This window comes from Oncorhynchus mykiss, chromosome 12, assembly GCF_013265735.2.
Source record: "Oncorhynchus mykiss isolate Arlee chromosome 12, USDA_OmykA_1.1, whole genome shotgun sequence".
Lineage (NCBI taxonomy): Eukaryota > Metazoa > Chordata > Actinopteri > Salmoniformes > Salmonidae > Oncorhynchus > Oncorhynchus mykiss.
Window position 1 is genome coordinate 44041971 of NC_048576.1, and position 12130 is coordinate 44054100.

Sequence of the window (12130 nt, forward strand, 5' to 3'; positions counted from 1 at the left end):
ACGTTTGATCCAAGTTAAACAATTAAATGGCAATGCTACCAAATACTAATTGAGTGTATGTAAACTTCCCACTGGGAATGTGATGAAAGCAATGAAAGCTGAAATAAATCACTCTCTACTATTGTACTGACATTTCACATTCTTAAAATAAAGTGGTGATCCTAACTGACCATAGACAGGGGATTTTTACAAGGATTAAATGTCAGGAATTGTGAAAAACTGAGTTTAAATGTATTTGGCTATGTAAACTTCCGAAACATGACTCCCTCAGGACATGCTGTCGGAGTCGATACAGCCTCCAGGATTCTTTGAGTCGCGCCGACAGAAATAAACAACTCCCTGGGAAAAAGAAGGGCGGGGTTTGTATGTTTCATGATTAACGACTCATGGTGTAATTGAAACAACATACAGAAAATTAAGTCCTTTTGTTCACCTGACCTAGAATTCCTCTTAATCAAATGCCGAGAATTCTCGTCGGTTATTGTTACAGCCATGTATATCCCCCCTCAAGCTGATACCACGACGGCGCTCAAAGAACTTCACTGGACTATGCAAACTGGAAACCCTATATCCTGAGGATACATTTATTGTAGCTGGGGATTTTAACAAAGCAAATTTGATTTTAGCAACTTTGCAGCTACTTTTAGGTACTTAGCATTTTAGCAAACCCTTCCCCTAAACCTTTAACTCTAACCCTAACCTTTACCATTTAACCTAACTCATAACTCTAACCCTATCTAACGTTAGCCACCTAGCTATTTGCCATTTGCTTACCTTTATTTAACTAGTCAAGTCAGTTAAAAACAAACTCCTATTTACGATGATTGCCTACCCCAGCCAAATCCAGACGACGCTGGGCCAATTGTGCACCGTTCTATGGGACTCCTGACACAGTCTGGAGTCAAACCAGGGTGTCTGTAGTGATGCCTCTAGCACTGCTAGGCAATGCCTTAGACCGCTGCGCCACCCGGGAGCCCAATATACTGTACATTTTCAAAATCCGTAACGTATTGCACGAATTACAATTCGTAACATTGTATGAATTGTATGAATTGCAATATGTAACTGTCACGACTTCTGTCGAAGTCGGCTCCTCTCCTTGCTCGGGCGACGTTCGCCAATCGACGTCACTGGCTTTCTTTTTTCATCGCCGCTCCATTTGTTTTGTCTTGTTCCATACACACCTGGTTTTCATTCCCTAATCACACCGCATGTATTTAGTCCTCTGTTCCCCTTCATGTCTTTGTGTGAAATTGTTTTCTGTTATGTGAGTATTGTCATTCGCCAGAATTTTGTTTGTGTTCCGTGTTTTGGGAACGTTTATGTACTTATGTGCTTTCGTTTGGACCAGAAAAAAAGTGTGCATGTTAACTACACTCTGCTCTCCTGCACCTGACTTCGCCTCCAGTACACACCTGTAACAGAATTTCACACCTACCATGGCTTCAGCAGGAGCAGGTACCCCAGTTAGAGGAGTCGTAACATATTATATGAATTGTAATTCGTAACATATCATACGAAATGGATGATGGACATCCACAAATTAATAAATATCATACAAAGGTAACATACCATACTAATAGAATTCTCCCGGATTTATGCACATTGATTCGGTGCCGGTACCCCCTTTAAATAGCCTCGTTATTGTTGTTTTATTATTACTCTTGAATTTTTTTCACTTTAGTTTATTTAGTAAGTATTTTCTTAACTATTATTTTCCTTAAAACTGCATTCTCTTTTGGCGCATGAACCGCTAGCTGGACCCCTACGACAACATCCGGTGAAATTACAGAGCCCGAAATTCAAAATACAAATATCGTGAAAATACAAGTGTCATACATCATTTAAAAGCACAACTTCTTGTTAATCCCACTGTGAATTTAGTTAAACTACCATACTGCAAAATGTAGTTAAATTACTAGTGGAATTACATGTAGTGAAACTACAACCCAAAACTGGTTGGAATATAGAGCTTTAATCAAGCAAAGCTGTTCTCGCACACTGACGTTTACAAAGCCTTTTTTTTATGAAATGAAATGACAACATTTGTTGAAGATTGTATTATCTTTTGGAATGAGGAAATAAGACACACTTGTCATTCAAAAAGAACCAACAGGCAGAATCAGATTTAGGAGTTTTTCAAGGACACCCTCCTCTCTGTCATCAAGTGTATGTACTCTTATTTTTTTAGCTACTTTCCACCATATCCCATCATGACCCTTTAAAGTTAAATGCTCTTAAAGTTACGTTTTCTTCCAATATCTTCCTTGAAAAAGGAGGAGGGGATGCATGCCTTTTCAAGAAATTGATGCTGTCTCTCTCACCTGTCAGATAAAAGTAATTTCTCTCTCAACTGTCAGAAACTAAATAATAATTTAAAAAATATCACCTGTTGTTTTTTGAGACAAATTCTGAAGAATTTGAACAAATGTTTTATTTTCTGAAGAGGCCATTGAGTCCAGTGTATACACCATTTAATACAATATTCTGGGTGCTCTTTAATTTCACATCGCCATTTTCAGACGCTGTCTATAGACTGATTCAGCCTTTGATTCACTCTGTAATACAGTAGCTTTGATCTCGACTGGTCTTTCACAGGGCAGGGAGTTCGCAGACACTTCCTCCTCTTCCAAAACACCTGCTGCATGCACTCCTCAGAGAAACAACTGCATTCTAATCCCCCTGCCAAAATTATTTAGCTAATTTCCTGTTTGACATTCACTATCAACATGTTCCTCAATCCAATATAGAAATGTCTCACTATATATACTCTCATATAGCCATTTTTTTTTTACAATCTGGGCAACTTCTTATATTAGAGGTTTATTTTTACCATGTCAAATAGGTGGCAATTCAGGGGCTTAAGGATGTCCACTCAGAATGTGGCCCTTAAATAAGGTCAAGTCTCGTCAGAAAATGAAAGCGAATGAAAAGAAATGGCATGACTGTCTGTCTGACTGCCCATGTGACTGTTGATTGTAAGGCAGATAAATTACCTGCATGTTATGTATCACTTATGCATCACAGTTATATAATACCTCATCCCTAAGCAAAAATCCCATTCGGAGGGCTGTTACATTTTTATAGGATTTATCCCATTGTCCCACCATGTGCCCCCTCCCCAACCCCACCCTTTCTGTCAGCTTTCAACAATCCCAGCCTTTGTTTTTGCAATGAGAAGCAGCATTCTTCCAGAAGGATGACCTCTTCTGTCTCCACAGGGACTGGCACTGAGGACACGACCCTGCTTCCCGTGGATTGGATACCTCGCGCTACCCAGATCAGCCTGTTCAGACTCATAGCTCCTCAGTGGGGCAAATCACTTTGTGTAGTTCACTGGGGAAAGAGGAGGAAGCTGACTTTATGGGTCCCTTCCAACAAGTTGGAAATCGCAAATTCAACAATGAGAGGTTTGGAAGGAATCAGTGGCTAACAGCAAGCATTTCAAAGCAACCACTAGCCTGCTATTCAGTGGAGTGGCTGTGTGTTTTTTTCCCCAGAGATTCCACCTTAAATACAGAGAATGCCAGACTTTGATGACAAAGTTTGATGACAAAATTTGCCCACAAAGGACCACCGTGCCACCTTCCTGTTTAAGTGAGCACAGCACAAGGTGAGTCCAAAAATGTCTTGTAACTTTATGCTGCTGCATAAATGATGTAATATGCAAGGGATACATGTATATTGTAGCTAAGAAAGTAATACAATGTATGTATGTTGTGTAGTAAGCTGTTAGTAGCCCATGTGCCTCACCCTAATAATTTGGTCTATTTTCACTAACACTGTATTGTAAACACATTGTTCGTGGCCGGTGTGTGTGCTTGTCTGCAGACTTTTTTTGTACAGCTTTGACAGTGCTACTGTAGTAGTGGTGACGCTTGGCTTGCACGTGCAAATTGAGCACACACAACATTCTATAATAGAATTGTGTTATTTGAAGTGTCAAATTAAAAGCTGATTTAACATGTCAAATGGTGTTATTTGACGTGAATCTTTTTTGACACGCGAAATGGTGTTCAATGTGCCTCACCCTAATAATTTTGTCTATTTTCACTTCTTAATTTCACTTACTGTTCTAACTTGGTGGTGCACATGTAACCTATAACCTGTTTTAGAGAAATGTAATCATCAAATGTCAGAGCTTTCATTGTCTGCTTATACGCCCCTTTTATTTATCCTACGGTTGTGGCTTGGTGTACGCGAAGGACTGTAAGAACGGCCCATGTTCTGAATTCTGTCGCTGTACATTTCAAAAGTGCTGAACAAATGGTTATATTGACTACGTCCATCGTCGCTTGCTCATCAATGTCTTAATCGAAATTATGGATTGCCTCTTATCCCCTTGTCGTCCTCTTATGCCATAGTTTGTGCATCTCAATTGTCAGTAGAAACCACATTTGTGTAAGAAAGTCAGCCATATCAGCTAAGTTTTTTAAATGGCAGTAAATGAGGCTGAATTAACTGTTTCGCTGCCAGACTAGGCTCCGCTGATAACCAGGTGTAGCAGTGGTAAGGTGTTGGGATTGCTGTTGGGACTCTGCTGTTGGGACAGCTTTATATAGGCCCTAACAGTTTGTGGGCACCGTTTGTCACCATTATAGTGCAATTAATGTATTGTTTAGTATTGTGTTGTGTAGTGGCTTTGCTGGCATGCATCCCACTTTTTCTTTTTTTTGCCCCACCAAGATTTACATGCTAAAATCGCCACTGACCATTGGTGATAACAATGAGATAAGACTCAAGAACTGTCAGAAAAGTTAAGAAACCTTTTTGCCTGTCAAGACCTGAACCCAGACAGCTGTCAGTACAGGGTCTGCTACGATTATTTCATTACTGGTAAGTCAAGTCTGATCAATTTCGAGTTTAGTTTAGCTGTTATGTTAATCAGATGTTAACACTGTATACAGTACATTTGCCAAAATTAGCTAGCTAGATAGCTTGTAGTCTAGATATTAGTATGTGTCGCGTGATTTTCAAGTTTTGGGGAAGGTATTTTTTCACCATAAAAATACACCTTTATAACAATGGATTGCATGCCTCTATCATCACATTGTAAAGACTGATGCCGCGGAAGAGAAGCAGGTACAGGGAGTCAAACATTTAATAGGAACAGACAGGTAACAGGACAGAAACAGCATCAGCACACGGGTATACAAGGACATATGAACATTAATGCAGAAGCAGGGAACAGAGCGGGGAACCAGACAGATATAGGGAAGGTAATATAGAGGTGATTGAGTCCAGGTGAGTCCAATAATTGCTGATGCGCGTGACGGGGGGAAGGCAGGGGTGCGTAATGATGATGGCAGGAGTGCGCAATGATGGGGAGCCTGGCCTCCTCCAGCGCTAGGGGGGAATGGCGGGAGCATGCATGACACACATTTGCAGAGGAATGTAAGCGTAATATTCCTAATGTGATGAGTAGACTGGATAGTAATAATTTAGGCTATTAATAAGCGCATAGTGGCACAGGCTTATGGGCTATATCAGAGATGTTTCTTTCATTTGCACAGGAGAAATGTAGCCTTTAATAAACATTTCATGCAATTCTACTACACTTTATATGGACTGGAGACATTAGCAGAATATTTTTTTGTACGATAGTAGCCTAGGCCTACTCTACTGACACTGACAACAGATCAATAAAAATGACCTTGTTTTGAATGCAACCATGTAATCTTGGCCGAAAAGGGGTCCTGGCTAAAAGGGAACCAGCTTTTGTCAAATTAAGGTCAAAAGTTTAAAAAAAATACATTTTAGTAAACCCTAACCCTTTTCCTAACATGCTGCATAAATTCTCCTAATCTGCTACGGAATGTAAAATATTACATGAATTTGACAAAAGCTGGATCCATTCTGGCCATGACCATAAAAAGGGGAGATGCAAATTGAATTTAAAAAAATTAAAAATATCATATAATAAACACATTTTTTTTTAAAACAATTAAACTGGACATAGGACAACCTGCCTTGTTGACTATTGGTTGCTCCAGCCCAACAATTGATGTAATCTTTATATGAAACTAAAACACCTGAATGAATTAAACACAATCATACACTTAAGTCATACACTTTCTGCTCTTTTGCACACCAATATCTCTACCTGTACATGACCATCTGATCATTTATCACTCCAGTGTTAATCTGCAAAATTGTAATTATTCGCCTACCTCCTCATGCCTTTTGCACACATTGTATATAGACTCCCCCTTTTTTTTCTACTGTGTTATTGACTTGTTAATTGTTTACTCCATGTGTAACTCTGTGTTGTCTGTTCACACTGCTATGCTTTATCTTGGCCAGGTCGCAGTTGCAAATGAGAACTTGTTCTCAACTAGCCTACCTGGTTAAATAACGGTGAAATAAAATAAAAAAATAAAAAAAAGTCCCCTGATGGTATAGGTGACCTGAAGAAGTCATATTCTAACATCAGGAGTGCTTCTCATTTGTTTTATGTACTGTAGGTTCACCAGCTGACCTCTATCAAGACACCCATGTCGACTGGATTCCCACTGTAAAGATGAGCAATGCTGCAGCAGCGTCAGTTTCTGCTTCTACTTCGTCCTTTCCCAGCTGTGAAAGGAGAAATCCCTCAGTTATACGAGATGGTTGTCGTATGTTGTACTTTGGAATAGCTGAATGATTCTGTTGTGCCATTTGAGTAGAGAGCACCTTCACCTTGTCGTCAAGACAGAAGTGCCCCCTTAAATCATACAAATGTATAAAATGTATTTTGAAAAGTGTTAAAGACTATTGTTCATGACATTGTAAAGATTATGTACTTTAATAAAACACTACATTTTTGTATGGGTGAAATTAAAAGTATTGTTCTCTCTCCCATCATCTCCTTCCAGACATTTCACCACCTAGATTACAACGGTTGGATTTAAACTAAACAATTTAATGTCAGCACAAGGCATGTACAAAATCCAGTATAATGATTAGCCTCATATACATTGTCAACTGGTATCATTTTTAAATTGAGAACATATAGCTGAATAATATGTAAACCATGTGTGAGTTAAGCTTCTCTGCTTCAGATGCACAATGGCAAGGGCTGCATTGCAAATGCCCATAACGCTAATGCCATCACACTGTAGGCCAGTGGTTCCCAACACCAGTCCTCGCGTACCTCCAACAGTATATTTTATTCTAGTCCTGGACAAACACACCTGATTCAACTTATCAACTAATCATCAGGCCCTCTGAGTTGAATCAGGTACAATGCATTCAGGAAGTATTCAGAACCCTTGACTTTTTAACATTTTGTTATGTTACAGCCTTATTCTAAAATGTATGAAATATTTTTTCAATCTACAAATATTTTTTCAATCTCATCAATCTACACACAATACCTCATAATGACAAAGCAAAAACAGGTTTTTAGACATTTTGGCAAATTTATAAAAAATATAGATATAATAAATACCTTATTTACGTAAGTACCCTTTGCTATGGGAATCAAAATTAGGTCAGGTGCATCCTGTTTCCATTCATCATCGTTGAGTTGTTTCTACAACTTGATTGGAGTCCACCTGTGGTAAATTCAATTGATTGGACATGATTTGGAAAGACACGCACCTGTCTATATAAGGTTGACAGTGTATGTCAGATCAAAGCCATGAGGTCGAAGGAATTGCCTGTAGAGCGCTGAGACAGGATTGTGTCGAGGCACTAACTCGTATCTAAAGGATAGACATTTTAGTAACATGTAGGCTGTTTTTTACTTAAGCATAATTTTAGGTGAACCAAAAGAAGTCTATACCATACCTTGATCCCTGATCTATGGGGGAACAGGCTTATGTTCCAGCCCGGAAATAGTACACTTGATTATTAACTAATAAGGTTTGATACATTGAATCGGGTGTGTTCATGCTGGGCTGGAACAGAAGCATGCACACCCAGCAGGGTTGGCCTGCTCCAGTTTTAATAGGTTTATACATTTTTGTGTGACTTTTAAACTGTATTTTTGTTCACCAAATGTGCTAACATATAATTATACTCAAATAAGACAGTACTGAATATTATGTTGCTAGTTATATAGCTCTGTCTTCAGTTTCATAATGTCCTCCCACAGTTACCTGCCCTATACAGAGTAGCCTTGTCTCCCTTCTCTGACAGCTGGAACTGCTAGCTAATCCTTTCACCCTCTTCCATGGCTGTTAGTTAGCTACCTAGCTACAAATGCATTTAGAGTTACAACGATAAATACATCAAGAAGCTAACCAGCTTCTTAGCAAGCTGGTGATATTTAATTCATTTAGCTAGCTATACATTATATAAAGTTATCTAACTAGTGAACATTACATAGCAGCTCATGAGTTAGCCTGCACACTACATTTCTGTAGAAAGCTAGCTAGCTAATAATCATTTTTGATCATTTTCAAAACATTTACTTTCTTGAATAGGTTCTCCCAATTCCTCTGTTTTCTGGGTCCTTAAAAAACGAAATTATGTGCAATCTTCCGAAGTTTCCAGTGGTAGCAAAAGGCAGCCAGCCATGTGGATGATTGGATAACTTCCAACAGGCTGACTTTGGTCTTCCAACATGGCGCCTGGTGCATTTTGCTAGCTGATTTTTTATTTAACCAGGTAGGCTAGTTGAGAACAAGTTCTCATTTACAACTGCGACCGCAAGCTCTCTATAGAAAATGACTATCAAACAACAATGGAACATTCTATTGGGTATTTGGTTACTCTTCGCCATTAGATCAAATGATTTACCTAGACTGATTAAATAATTTACCTAGACTGACTCGTTAAAAAAAACAATGTTGCAAAGTGCAGAACTATTTGTTTTAAGGAAATTTGTCATACTGGGAAAAAATACAATTCCAAGAGATCCAAATCTGATAGTGTATTGGTTATTTAATTGCCACCAGTAATAGTGTGTTGTATAGCAATACTCAGCATGCTAATATGAAAGGTGTGCTCTGCCATGTGTTGAGTTGCCACAGCATCTTAGCACAAGGATGTAGGTAAATATCTAAAAAAAAAACATGGGTGATTATAAGCTCTTCTGTCCCTTGCTGTGGAGACTTGCTTCCATTCAGCCGCAAGAGCATTAGTGAGATCCAGCACTGATGTTGGGCGATTAGGCCAGGCACGCAGTCGGTTGAGGTCAGAGCTCTGTGCAAACTGACTTGTTAGAAAGGTGCCACGTTGAAAGTCAGAGGTCTTCAGTAAAGCCATTCTGCTGCCAATGTTTGTCTTTGAAGATTTCATGGCTGTGTGTTCAATTTTGTATACCTGTCAGCAACGGGTGTGGCTGAAATAGCCAAATTCACTCATTTGAAGGTGTGTCCACATACGTTTGTATATATAGTGTACATGTCCGTACATACACACAACAAGTAGGTCACATGGGGGAGAAGCATTGTTCCATGAGGTGTTACTTTATTTGTTTTTTATAAACCAGGTTAGCTGTTCACTTGCGCTATATAAGATGGAAGGCAGTTCCATGCACTCGTGGCTCGGTATTCCATGAATTTGTTCTGGACCTGGGGACTGTGAAAAGACCTCTAGTGGCATTTCTGGTGGGGTTAGTGTGTGTCAGTGCTGTGTGTAAATTGACTAGTCAAACAAATAGTCTAGACTAGAGATTGCTCAGTGTGATGACATTAAGCTGTAAAACATCAGTGCATTCATGATTAGGATACATGTATAAGCAAGATGACATTTTGTGGTTCCTCTGTCTACATTCCACCCATATTGTATAATAAACATGACCTCAAGATTGTAGTGAATGCCTCCAGTGACGATGTGTTAATGAGTTTAGTCATGTTTAATGTATTCTTCTGCCATGTGTCCTACTGTATACTCCAACCAGTCATCAAATTGACTATATAGTTCATTCATACTATTACCACCGTTCACAGCAGCGGCAATATGGCCACCTTGATAAGTGGCCACCTTGAAAATCCCATCTTATTTGATGTATCTAGGCATCATTTGGAGAGGTGGTGGGGATATGGCTCTGAAGGTAAATAATCAATTTGTGTGATTTAATTGGATTTCAGGGGTCCAGTTGCTGGTAAAGCAACGCTCAAATCTTTATTGCATAGTCAGGTTTTCATAGATAAGTTATTTAATCAGGAAGTTTAGTGATGAGGATGGACACATGCTAATGGTTCTATCAAGATAAACCTGTTCAGTTTTATATCATATGTATAGCATGGTTGGTGTGAATAACATACAGAACAGAAACCTTCTCAGGTCTCACAAGAGAAAAGCAGTCCTCTATCAACTACCCAGTCAATGTGTTCACCGTATAGAACATTCACCATGTGGATATCTTGACTTTGGCCTTGACCAGATGTAAAGACTAATCAAGTACATTCTCAAGGATCAATAGTTATTATATGTGAGTGAATCATATTGATTACATGAAGATAAAGCAGCACCACAGAAGAATAGTCTTTTGTGTTGCTTTTCTAGGTCTCGATAAATTAATGGCACATTGTGTCTGATTTATGAGTCTCCGGTCTGTATTTGTGCATTCTCAGTATTTGATTAAAAGACCTGCAAACGTTTCGCCGACTGAACCACTCTATCCAACCAGAGTTTATGGCTGGCCTGGTTACAGTAATTGGGGACATTTCCACATGTAACAAGGCCAACCCCAGTGGGGCCCATTAGTAAGGATCCCTGCTTCCTCCAGTGTGGTTAATGGTTTGGTCCCTGTCCAGCTCCTTCATAGTGTATGAGTGCGTGAGTGTGAGGCTCTTTGTGATGTCTCTGTCACCATGGAGCTCGCAGTGAGACTCGCTGCCAGTCTCTCAAATCAATGGCAGTCAGAGGACAAACTCCAGAGCTGCCAAGTCCTGGAGCTGCCAAGCATTTGAAAAAGTTTTAATGGATTTGCCCGAAGATCATGGAGTGGTCTGATTGCAATATCTGTAGTACATATCAACCAGATTCAGACTGCACATTTACTATATCTAGGTGCCACAGAGCTGAAAAGAGTGCACAGAAGGGGCAGTGAGCATTTATAAATATCAATACAGTAAGAGTAACAACGGAGTAACAGCAAAAAATGAATTTAAATACCTCTGGGTTAAGTTGGTTTATTGTCAGATAAATCAAATATGTTTTTTCTTGGGGGGGGGGTTCTCATTCATCACAATCTCCCCAGAGAGAGGATTTGTATTGTGTGATGTGCTTTGGTATTCTTCTGCTCCTCAGAAAAGCTTTGCATGTAGAACAAGCTGAGTTCACATCATGCATATAAACATTTCATGTATCTACACAGGGATGGCTCTCTGCTGGTCTGCTGGTAAGCTCAAGACATTCAATAAGTGTTTCTTTACAGATCCTTATTTTTAATAATACCCTTATTATGACCAGTGGCTAGCTTTGGAAATGTGTCTGAATGATAAAATCAGGGGCATGTGTTTGAGTGCGTGCGTGCATGCATGCATGTGCGTGTACCATACACTGGGTGCACAAAACATTAGGAACTATTTCCATGACATAGACTGACCAGGTGAATCCAGGTGAAAGCTATGATCCCTTTATGATGTCACCTGTTAAATCCACTTCAATCTGTAGATGAAGGGGAGGAGACTGGTTAAAGAAGGATTTTTTTTAGCCTTGAGACAATTGAGACATGGATTGTGTATGTGTGCCATTCAGAGGGTGAATGGGCAAGACAAAAAAATTGAAGTGCCTTTGAACAGGGTATGGTACTGTAGTAGGTGCCGGGCCAGGCGCACCGGTTTGTGTCAAGAACTGCAATGCTGCTGGGTTTTTCACACTTAACAGTTTTCCATGTGTATCAAGAATGGTCCACCACCCAAAGGATATGCAGACAAATTGATACAACTGTGGGAAGCATTGGAGTCAACATGGGCCAGCATCACTGTGGAATGCTTTCGACACCTTGTAGAGTCCATGCCCCGACGAATTGAGGATGTTCTGAGAGGTGGGGTGCAACTCAATATTGGGAAGGAGTTCCACATGTTTGGTATACTCAGTCTGTATACATACTGAACAAAAATGTGAACGCAGCATGTGAAGTGTTGGTCCCATCTTTCATGACCTTAAATGCACAAAAGCATATCTCTCAATTTTTTTGTACAAATGTGTGTACATCCCTGTTAGTGAGCATTTCTCCTTTGCCAAGACAATC

General features: G+C 39.6%; 1 protein-coding gene across 3 annotated transcripts in view; it reads left to right on the forward strand.

Annotated features, from left to right (window-relative positions):
* Window positions 1-12130, forward strand: part of LOC110537644 (galactosylgalactosylxylosylprotein 3-beta-glucuronosyltransferase 1) — a 50425-nt gene that overhangs the window by 18383 nt on the left and 19912 nt on the right. For all 3 annotated transcript variants that reach the window (XM_021623839.2, XM_021623844.2, XM_021623845.2), the window contains exon 2: window positions 3222-3613. The gene's annotated coding sequence lies outside the window, so the exon portion shown is untranslated. The remainder of the gene's footprint in view (window positions 1-3221; window positions 3614-12130) is intronic.